The sequence below is a fragment of the Triticum urartu genome, chromosome 1, assembly GCF_003073215.2.
Source record: "Triticum urartu cultivar G1812 chromosome 1, Tu2.1, whole genome shotgun sequence".
In the NCBI taxonomy this organism is placed as follows: domain Eukaryota; kingdom Viridiplantae; phylum Streptophyta; class Magnoliopsida; order Poales; family Poaceae; genus Triticum; species Triticum urartu.
The window spans coordinates 200,216,390-200,228,766 of NC_053022.1; positions in this window are offsets into that span (position 1 = coordinate 200,216,390).

A 12,377-nucleotide genomic window follows, 5' to 3' on the forward strand; every position below is an offset into this window, starting at 1 on the left:
TTGGGTCTCTCTGAGCTGATGGATCAAAGCCAGGCCAACCAAATGAGACTTGAGCTTCACTGCAAGTTTCTGGATAGAAACTTATGAGGATATTTGGGAGAGTTCTAGAGAGATTTAGGAGCTGAATCTTGGTGGTTAAGTGTTACATAGGAGGGTCATCAAGACATAACAATTTCAGCTCAAGAGGAATTGTCAAAAATGTACTTGCTTCACAAAGTGACATTTCTAACCAGAATGAAAAAGATTTTCTACAGAAAAAATATTCCACATGACCATAGGATATTTTTTGCATGAGGTGATGAGGCATAGTCCAAATAATATTTGGGAATTTTCTCAGATTTTTAGGATCAATAAAAATAAGGGTTGCTTTGGAACAGAAGTGAAAATATGTCATTTTCAGAGGGAAAATGAATATTTTTCTTTTGAGAAAAATATTCTAATGACAATATTATGAGATGTCAGAGGGCAAGAGATGATTTTGAGAGTGAGTGGAGTCACTTGGGTGAAAATCAAAACAATGCCCAAGTGTTAAGTCCAAATGAGTTAATTCAAAAACTCAAATTCAAACCAAATTGCAATAAACTCCAAAAAAATAAAAATGGCAAAAACCAGGGTGTCAAAAACCTCCCCCTTAGGATGAATCTCGTCCTAGAGATTCGGTCACTCAGGAAACAATTTAGGGTATGTTGTCCTTAGAAAGTTCTCTCTTTCCTAGGTAGCTTCACTCTCGGTATGGTGTTCCCACTTCACGTAATAAAAATTAATTGACTTGCTGCGGCTGACTCTTTCCATCTCATCCAATATTCGGAATGGTTTCTCTTCATAAGTTAGATCCTTAGCAAGCTCTATTGCAGCCATGTTAGTCTGTTTCTCTTCATAAGTCAGATACACCTTCCCAACTGAGATACGTGGAAGACATCATGTATTTCTGACAATTCGGTAGGAAGTTTCAGTTGATATGCCACAGTAACAACCTTGGACATGACAGGGAATGGGCCAATAAACCTTGGTGCAAGCTTTCCTCAGGTCTGGAATCTCTTAACTCCTTTCATTGGTGTGACTCAGAGGTAGACATATTGACCAGGTTCAAAACTGATCTGTCGGTGTTTGGAATCATAATAGCTCTTTTGTCGAGACTTGGCCAACTGCAGTCTGTCTTGGATCTCCCTTACTTGCTTCTAAACTTCCATCATTAAGTCAGTCCCGAAAATTCAACTGTCTCTGGTCTGGGCCCAGTTTAACGGAGTATGGCACTTGCGGCCATACAGGGCTTCATATGGTGAGATCTTTAGACTGGTCTGATAACTTTTGTTGTAGGAAAACTCCGCGTAAGGCAAACTGTCTTCCCATTTGGATCCTTGAGCAAGGGCAGATGCTCGAAGCATGTCCTTGAGTATTTGGTTCACTCGCTCTGTATGTCCGTCTGTCTGCGGGTGAAAAGTTGTACTTCAGTATTGTTCCAATCCTTGATGAAGACGGTACCAGAATGCTAAAGTAAAAAAGAGACCCTCGGTCTGAGGTGATAGTTCTTGGTACTCCATGCAGACCGATGATTCTGGACACATAGAGATGGGCTAACTGGTCTACACGGTATGTGGTTCGGATTGGAATGAAGTGGTCCACCTTGGTCAGCATGTCCACCACGACCCATACGACATTGTTACCTCGAGGGGTTTCAGGAAGACCGGTGACGAAGTCCATGCAGACATTGTCCCATTTCCATTGCGGGACGGGTAATGGTTGAAGCAGCCCGGCGGGTTTTTGATGTTCCGCCTTCACTCTATTGCATATATCACAAAAGACGACAAAATATGCAATATCCTTCTTCATTCCATCCCACAAAAATATTTGCCTGAGGTCTTCGTACATGTTGGTTCTGCCTAGATGGATCTAGTATGATTATTCATGTGCTTCCGTTAATATCTTATTTCTTAGCTCTTCTACTTCAGGTATGCAGATTCGTCCTCGAAACCTTAGGGTACCTTGCTCATCCATCTGGAAATCTTGAGTTTTGCCGTCATGCATGTGTGTGAAATGATGTTGTAGGAATGGATCCTCTGCCTGAGCCTTGCGAATTACTTCCTCTAGAGTGGGAGTGACTTCCAACATATTAGTGAAATCAGCCTCAATGATGGTCAAGTTGAGGTGGGCCATTTCTTCTTGAAGCCCAGGAGGCAAAGATTCCATTAATGCATTTAATGTGGATGGTTTGCGACTGAGGGCATCGACAACTACATTGGCTTTACCCGGGTGGTAATTTATACCGAGGTCATAATCCTTGACCAACTCAAGCCATCTTCTTTGTCGGATATTCAAATCGGGTTGAGTGAATATGTATTTGAGACTTTTGTGGTCGGTGAAAATTTGGCACCGCTTGCCGATGAGATAATGCCTCCAAATTTTTAAGGCATGCACAACTGCTGCTAGCTCCAAGTCATGAGTAGGATAGTTTCCTTCATGTGTTGGTAGCTGTCTGGATGCATAAGCCACAACCTTTCCGTCCGACGTTAAACGAGTCTTCAACTCATTAAAACTCTTATCATAATCTTCAAACCATATGAACTTTTGGTCCTTCTTGAGTAGTTCTGTCATTGGTTTGGCAATCATGAAAAGGCCTTCAATGAATCGATGGTAATAACTGGCAAGTCCAAGAAAACTCCTGATCCCGATCACCGTCATGGGTGTTGTCCAATTAAGCACATCCTTGACTTTACTTGGATCCACTGATATTCCTTCAGCAGATAGTATATGCCCCAAGAATCCTACTTGGTTAAGCCAGACCTCGCACTTGCTGAACTTTGCATATAACTGGTGGTCACGGAGCCTTTGCAATACTGCTCAGAGGTGTCGTTTATGCTCCTCTTCACCTTTAGAGTATATGAGAATATCATCGATAAAGACCACCATGAACTTGTCCAAGATGTCCATGAACACCATGTTCATCATATGCATAAATAAGGCAGGGGCATTGGTCAGACCAAATGACATGATGGTATACTCATACAGACCGTAGCGAGTGGTGAATGCGGTCTTATGAATATCATCCTTCTTGATTTTGAGTTGATGGTACCCAGTCCTTAAATCAATCTTGGAAAATATTTGGGCTCCATTTAGTTGATCGAACAAGAGCCGGTACTTATTCTTGATAGTGACATTGTTGAGCTGGCAGTGGTCTACACACATCCGAAGACTACCATCTTTCTTGTCCACAAATATGGCAGGCAATCCCCATGGTGAGGAACTGGGGCAGATGTACCATTTCTTGAGCATCTCGTCAAGTTGCTTCTTCAGCTCAACTAACCCGGATGAAGGCATCCGGTAATACTTCATGTATACCGGTGCTGTCCCTGGCACAAGATCAATAGAAAACTCGAGCTCACGATCTGGTGACATTCCTGGCAACTCTTCAGGGAATACATCTGGAAACTCACTGACCATTGGGATTAATTCCATGCCGATGGCTATAGGTGTGAAAATCATCTCCTTTTTAGGCATGGTTCTGCAAGCCACAAACTTTGTTGCTTGTCTTGCCGGGTTTATTATGTTGACTTCTCTTTGTGCACAGTTGATACAGACGTGATGCTTTGTCAGCCAATCCATTCCCAGTATGACATCTAACCTTGCGGATTCAATGGCTACCAGGGTAACAGGGAAAATAACTCCATGAACATTTATCTCCAAGTCATGACATACCACATTTGTTTTGAGCATGGATCCCGAGGATTGCACCATCATGCATTTCTCAAGAAGAGAGCAAGAAAACTTGTTTTGGGCAACAAAACTCCACGAAATAAAAGAATGGGAAGCTCGAGAGTCAAATAAAATTGCTGCAGGTATGTTATTAACAGGAAACGTACCAATGACCACTTTGGGGTTTTATTGGGCTTCTTCGGTGAAGAGATGATGAACTTGGCCTTGGATAAGATCCTGCTTGGGGAAAGATTCCATGTGGTTGACTTGAGCTTGAGAGGTGCACCTGGCTTGCCGTTCTTGGGACACTGCCTTGCATAGTGTCCGGTCTGCCCATAAGAGAAGTATGTGTTGCTACGCTGGCAGTCCTCTCGTACAGGGTTGGTTACAATATTCTTGACTTGGTTGCTGGTCTTGTTGGTATTCTGCTGCCATGTTGGCTTGAACTCAAACTGAGGCTGCTGCCAAGTACGAGCTTTCTAAACTAGCTGTCTGTCCTTCTTGGGCTCGAACTTGCATTTGCGGTCGTCATAGGCTGGCTTGTTGTCATGGACGATCTTGTGCTCCCTTTCTGCGATAAGAGCCTTGTTCACCAAAGTCTAGAAGTTGGTGAAGTCGAGCACGCTGAGGGTGCAACAGAGGTGCTAATTGAGTCCTCCAAGGAATCGATCGGTCTCCCTTTCTTCAGTGGCCACATCATAAAGGTAACAACGAGCCAAATGATTGAACTTGTTAAAATATTCACTCACTGACAGGTTTCCTTGGGTGAGAGCGAGAAATTCATGCTGCTTGACCTTCATGATATCGGCGGGAATGTGCTACTTGCGGAACTTGTCCTTGAATTTATCCCAAGTAATTTCATCGTCCGCAGGCCACATGGTTTTAGTATTGTCCCACCATATAGCAGCAACTCCTTCAAGATAGTGGGTAGCGAACGGAACCTTGTCAAATTCTTCAGTGCAAGCAATCTGTAGCTTCTTCTCAATAGTCCGCAGCCAATCGTCAACTACCAAAGGATCAACAACTTGACTGAAACTGGGAGGCTTAGTCCTCTAAAAATCTGACATCTTGGAGTGATTACCATACTGCTTTCCATTCTGACTCACCATAGCATGTACGCTATTTAGCAATTCAATTAAATCTTGGTTCCTTCTTTCCACGAACATTTGCATAATTTCCTCTGTGGTAGGTGGATGTGGTGGAGGAGGTGGTGGTGGTTGATATGGTTCGTGGGAATGCCCCGCTTATCTGGCTGAGCGACGAACGGGAGTATCGTCACCCGCATGACTGCTGCTACCTCCTCTTGTCATCCTATTTATGTTTCCCAATACGAAGCATCGAGATGAGCAACATCCATAAATGGGGAAGAAAAGCAAGCGACAAAGTTCAAAAAAGAAAGCAATGAGAAACCAAGGCAAATAATAAAAAGAGTTCCAACATAACTATACATAGACTCATACATGAAAAGAAATAGCATGACAAGTACAACTACACTCATACAACCCATCATCATGACAACCTCAGCTACTACTAAAGAACTAGTGCTCCACTGATCCTGCTGGGATCTTCCCGGACTCGGTCTCGGACCCTGAATTGATGATGTTAATGGAAACCTCCGGGTTAAAGGAAACACGATGACGCTGCCTCGAGGGCTCTCCCTCAGGGGCAGGTGTTGGGTGAAGCATAGGAGCGACGAGATTAGCGAGAAGTAAAGTCCAATCGGCAGGAGAATTGTGAGGAGTCACTGTCAAGGTGTCCGAGTTACTCTGAGGGGTAACCGGAGTAGCTGGAATAAAAATAGCTGGACGAACATATGGGGTAAACCCAATGGAAGGTGGCAACCAGAGTTGTACGAGTACAAGTCAACTCTCGGGCCAACTCAAAGAGAAGAAGATAACTAGAAGTGATGTAGTGAGAGAGGTAGCTAGATGAACGGTCGCACTCCAGATCAATGGTAGGGAAACGAATACGTCCATTAACGAACATGGATGATGTCTACTGTGCAACCTTCTTCTTGTAGACTCGTGCTGGGCCTCCAAGCGCAGAGTTTTGTAGGACAGTAGCAAATTTCCCTCATGTGGATGACCTAAGGTTTATCAATCTGTGTGAGGCGTAGGATGAAGATGGTCTCTCTCAAACAACCCTGCAACCAAATAACAAAGAGTCTCTTGTGTCCATAACACACCCAATACAATGGTAAATTGAATAGGTGCACTAGTTCGGCGAAGAGATGGTGATACAAGTGCAATACGGATGATAGATATAGGTTTTTGTAATCTAAAAATATAAAAACAACAAGGTAACTAGTAACAAAAGTGAGCAAAAACGGTATTGCAATGCTTGGAAACAAGGCCTAGGGTTCATACTTTCACTAGTGCAAGTTCACTCAACAATGATAACATAATAAGATCATATGGCAATCCCTCAACATGCGACAAAAGTCACACCAAAGTTCCTATCATGGAGAACATCAGACGAAATTGTTTGTAGGGTACGAAATCACCTCAAAGTTATTCTTTCCGATCGATCCATTGAGTTATTCCTACAAGTGTCACAAACAGCCCTAGAGTTCATAGTAAAATAACACCATATGACACACATCAATCAACCCTAATGTCACCTATATACTCCAATGTCACCACAAGTATCGTGGGTCAATTATACAATATGCATCAAACAACTTCAGATTCATAATATTCAATCCAACATAAAGAACTTCAAAGAGTGCCCCAAGATTTCTACCAGAGAAACAAGGACGAAAACATGCATCAACCGCTATGCATATATTACCCCAATGTCACCTCAGGAATCTGTGAGTTGAGTGCCAAAACATACATCAAGTGAATCAATAGAATACCCCATTGTCACCACGGGTATCCCACGCAAGACATACATCAAGTGTTCTCAAATCCATAATAGTATTCAATCCGATAACAGCGAAACCTCAAAGGTAAAACTCAATTCATTACAAGAAGATAGAGGGGGAGAAACACCATATGATTTGTCGCGGGATATCCGTGGCCACCTATGGGACCGGGCGGCCCCTTGCTGGTTCGGCGAGGGACGTCGCGTTGCACAAAGAGCAGACCAGCACACGGCAGCATGGCAGAGAGCACACAAGAAATTTACCCAGGTCCGGGCCGCCGTGAGGCGTAAAACCCAACTCCTGCTTTGGTGGATTGATGGTGGAAATGAACATGGTGGTGTGTGGTACACTTGCCTGGCAAGGTCTACCTCAAGGCTACGGTGACCACAAGTGTATGATGGCTTGGGTTTTGTCAAGTTTCCAACCCTCGAACCCCCTCCAACGATTGCCATGGGCCTCCTTTTTATAGATTAAGGGGTCACCAGAGTGTCAAAACAGTCATTACCCACTGATATGATAGCAAACAGTGCTATCATACCTAACTCTGTGGTCTGGTAGGGTGCATTAAATGCATCGCTTAGTGTCACATCACTATCTTCCCGGCAAGGCCTTCCGGGCTTATCTTTCCAGCTTCGCACCTGTTCTCTTGACACGTTGCTGGACGGGTGTCACCTGTGGGTTTCTTTTATAGGAGTTGGCTGCCATGTGGAAAATGCTGCCACTTAATCATCTTGCGGTTTGACACCGCACTGATTGACAATGTGAGTCGCACTTGCGCAGTTGGCGGGGTGGGTTTGGCCCCGCAAGCCCCGACAGGTGCTGCCGAGGAGTCTTGGCTGCTTGCTTCTGGTGGTGGCCTGGCCCGCCCGACGAGGGAGGCCCTTCTCTTTTCGGTATCCTATCCCTTTGGATCGATCTTGATCTCTCCAAGCTGCATGTTTATTCTTCAAGTCTCTTGGTTCTTCAATCTCCGTCTTGAGCTAGTGCTTCAATCTTGATCTTGTGCCTGTGCATAGTTGGGCAACATACCCGGGGTCTGTTGCACTGACAGAAGCCCCCGGGCCTGCCCCGATCGTGCTGCTGAGCATCGGCAGGGTAGGGCCTAATAAGTGCACATGCAGGACTGCAGAAGGGGTTGGCCCCTTTTGAAATTTTTCGTTGCTGCTTCATTAGTCTTGATCTTGGGGCGGTTTCCGATTTCCTCGCGCGTGGTGTAAAGCCGGCAATGGTGGGGCTGCGACAGTGATGGCACGTGAATGACTTTAACGCATGGGGTGGAAACCGCAAAATTACTCTTCCCACAGCGTGCTCTTATCATCAGCCATGTATGTTGCATGCATAGTGCGGGGTAGGTAACGGAGGCGCGTGGTGGGTAAGGGCATCTTGAAGAGGGCCCGCCTATCTTGAATTAGCGGGGGAGGGCGGTGGTCGCTTATTGATGGAGCAGCTGCCCTTCCCTGCCCGGCTTATAAAAGGAGGAGCGGAGGAGGGCAAAGTCATCCACCTCTGCATCCCTCTCTTCCTTCTTTCCTGGTTCTCTGCTGGTCATGCTGGAGAGAAGAGCCTGGGGCTAGTCCCCGGGATTCTGCTCGGGGCAATTGCTGCCTTATGTTAGTGCTGACGCTTGGGGAGTGAGCTTGGTCCTTGGCATGGCGAATCTTTCGGTCTCTTCGATGCTTGTCTGGGAGGAGGAGCTGGAGATCATTGGTAATCCCAGTATTTCCCCTCCCGGAGGCCTTGGAGTCAATGTTTACGAGGTCGCCTTCCGTCATGCTCTCCATCGAGGTGTTCCATCGCGCTTCCGCTTCCCCCGGGCTACCTCTCCTAGAGCCTGATGAGAGCGGGCTAGGCCTTCGCCTTAACGCTCCTTCTACCCTCCTCACCTTCAACAGCTACACCTAGGAGGAGAGGGACAAGAAAGGGCATCACGGAGCACTTGTCTTTTTTCAATTTTAAATTAGCCGAGAATTGCCAAATTTTAATTCAAATAATGTAATCTCTCAAGTCCATCTTTGTATTCTGTAAGGCTTGTACTTGTAACTGCATATGAATGAAAAAGATGAATCTTGTCGGGAACTCGTGCATGTGTATGTTCATGCAGAGGCAAAGTGCCTCTTTAGTAGAATAAACGAGTTTTCACTGGCAGGATATCCTGCTGACACCCTCTTTGTCTGCCGGAGAACTTCTTCTGTCAGGGAACACACAGAGGGGCCAATGCCCCGCCAACCCCTTCTTCCCAAAGGCAACTGCGACCACCCTGACTGAAGCAGTGTTCGAGTCATGGATGGGAGCACCTATGTTTCAAAGAGGGAGGCAAGGTTTTCTTGTGCAAAGTAGCTTTACAGAATACTATGGATAAGAGGTGAACGTATCTGCTTGGCTTGCCGGGGATCGCCGCGCCGTGCAATCTTCTCATCTCTTGTCGAAGCCATGTTCACAGCAAGAACCTGCAACTCCATGTAGATGAGAATGAATGCAGGATGCAATCCTATCTATATGTATATGCAAATGCTCATGAAATTCTTATGCAATGATCTGGGTGTGCGCGTGCATGCATGCAATCTTAGTTGCCCCCTACGGCGCTTCTTTATTTTCTCTTGCACAGGGTCATCGCCCCGGCTTGTACAAGGGGTTACATGCAACTTCGGCAATGCCATGTACAATGGGTGGCTGCCGGGCAGGGCCCGAAAACCTCTGCGCCTTACGAGTAGAACTTACAGAGATGCTCAATGTTCCATGAGTTTTGCAACGGCGTGCCATCTCCAGTCTCCAGATGGACTGCACCGGGTTTGGAGACTTGTACTACCCAATAAGGGCCTTCCCACTTCTGTGATAACTAGTGTGTACCCTTGGTGGACTGAACGCACCTAAGGACAAGGTCACCTTCCTCAAGACACCGGGCACGAACCCTGCGGCTATGATAGCGATGCAGGGCTTGCTGATAGCGTGCAACACGCGTAGCAGCCCGAAGACAGTTTTTCTCAAGTAGCACAGCATCCTCACACCGGTGCTGATCTAGCGCTACTTCGTCATAGGCAAGCACTCGAGGAGACCCATAAATGTGTTTCATGGGGATAACTGCTTCTGCCCCATAGACCAGGGAGAAGGGAGTCTACCCAGTAGCTCGATTAGGTGTCATTCTGAGGGACCAGAGAACTACCGGTAGCCCCTCGATCCACCGCCTCCCGTACTTCTGTAGCGTATCGAAAGTCCTTGTCTTGAGTCCATGAAGCAATTCAGCTTTCGCCCTCTCAGCTTGTCCATTGCTCCGGGGGTGTGCCACAGAGGCAAATGAGATCTGGCATCTGAGGGTTTGAACATATTGATGAAGGCGTGGCTGGTGAATTGAGTGCCATTGTCAATGATGATCCTTGCCGGAACTCCAAAACGACACACAAATTCTTTCCAAAACTTGATAGCTGACTGAGCAGTCACCTTCCGCACAGTAGTCACTTCCGGCCACTTTGTAAACTTGTCGATGGCAACGAACAAGAATTCAAAGCCCCTGATTGCTCGGGGGAAAGGGCCGAGGATATCGAGCCCCCAGACCAAAAACTAGCCATGAAAGAGGGATTGTCTGAAGAGCTTGGGCAGGCAAGTGTGTTTTCTTGAATGGAACTGACAGGCTTCACATGTCGTGATGAGCTCAACTGCGTCTTGGAGGGCTGCGGGCCAATAGAATCCTTGCCAAATGCTTTCCCAACTAATGCCCTTGATCCAATGTGTGAGCTGCACATTCCTCTGTGAATCTCAGCCAGCAGTTCCTGTCCGTCCTCTCGGCAGACACACTTCAATTTCACACTATTGGGCCTCCTTCTATACAGAGTGTCATCGACAAACTGATACATACTGGCCCTCCGGGCTACTTTCTCAGCTTCATCTGGGTCGCTGGGGAGTTCTTCGGTTTGGAGGAAGCGGACGATGTGCCTTGCCCAAGTTGGAGTCCGAGGCTCGACAACTAGGACTAGCGGCACCTCCTCGGCTGCAGCAGCAGCATCCTCGTTCATGGGGTCCATAGGCCCGGCTGGAGGGGGTGGTTCGGCATGATGTGAGGAGTTGTTTCCGACAGGGTCTCTTCCAGGAGCAGATGGCTCGATCGGGGGAGGCTTACCGTAGTCCATCTTTCTCCTTTTTCGGGCCATTGTGGATGGTGATACGGTGGGTTGAGAGAGGTGGAGAACAAAAGTTCCTGGTTCCACAGGAAGCTTCTGCGCAGCACACTTTGACAGGTGATTAGCTATGCTGTTTTCCGCACGGGGTACATGCTCTGTTTGCAACCCGTCAAAGCGCTCCTCCAACCTCCTTACTTCCTCAACGTATGCTTACATCAATGCGATTTGATAATCCTTGTTGACTTGTCTCAACACCAACTGCGAATCTCCTCGAATGATCAACTTATTGATTCCCAATTCTGCTGCAATCCTGAGCCCGGCAAGGAGCCCTTCATACTCAGTTGTATTGTTGGTGGCTTCTTCCCGGGCAAAGTGCGGTGGGGGCAACAAGTAGCACGCCAGCTCATACACCTTGTAGGGAAAAAGCACCATCAAAATACATAATCCATTCTTGGGGTGATTCCGTGCCGGGAGAGCTGTTTCCATTGTTTCCTCATCAAGGGTTGGCGTCCATTCTACAATAAACTCTACCAGCGCCCTGCTTTGAATGGTTAAAGTGCTCTCAAACTTCAAACCAAAGCTGGATAACTCCAAAGCCCACTCCACTATTCTACCAGTAGCCTCAAGGTTTTGGAGTATCATTTGCAATGGAAAATGAGTAACAACCGTGATCTCATGGCCTTGGAAGTAGTGGCGCGGTTTCCTTGAGGCCATGACGAGGCCAAAGATCAATTTTTGCACACCAGAGTACCTCGATCTAGCCCCTTGCAATAAGGAGCCGACGAAGTACACTGGGCATTGCACCACTTTCTTCCTTGCCGCATCCTTGGGGTTGAACTCGCTGTCGTGCTTACTGCTGTTCTGATCCTTTTCTGACTCTGCCGCGGTGTGGCCGTTCTCTACTTCATCCACTTTTTGCTGTGCTACCAAGGCTGCACTGACCACTTGGTTGGTTGCTGCCAAGTAAAGCAGCAATGGCTCTTGAGATTTGGGTGCAATCGAGGTAGGCACAGATGACAGGTAAGTCTTCAACTCTTGCAAGGATGTATCTGCTTCCGGGGTCCACTTCATAGGCCCTACCTTCTTAAAAATTTTGAAGAACGGCAAGGCACGCTCGGCAAACTTGGAAATGAATCTGCTTAGCGCGGCAATGCATCTCGTCAAGCGCCTCACATCCTTAACTGTCCTTGGCGCTTCGATCTTCTCAATGGCCTTAATCTTGTTGGCGTTGGCTTCAATCCCCCGATGGGACACGAAGAATCGAAGTAGCTTGCTGGAGGGAACACCAAACACACACTTCTCCGGGTTAAGCTTCAAGTTAATCTTGAGCAAATTAGCAAATGTGTCTGCCAAATCCTGGATAAGGGTGGCCTTATCCTTGGTGTTGACCACAATGTTATACATATAGGATTTTATGTTTCTGTGTAGTTGTGGCTCAAAACCAATCTGGACTGCTCTTGCAAAAGTAAACCCAGCGCTCTTCAATACGAAGGGCATGCAGACAAAACAGTATGTACCACATGGAGTGATGAATGATGTTTTATCTTCATCTTCTTTGGACATGAAGATCTGGTGATACCCGTAGTATGCATCCAAAAAGGAGAGTAGATCACACCCTGAAGTAGAATCGACAATCTGATTGATGCGCGGTGAGGGGAATGGGTCCTTCGGGCAAGCCTTATTGAGATCTATGAAATCAATGCAAAGCC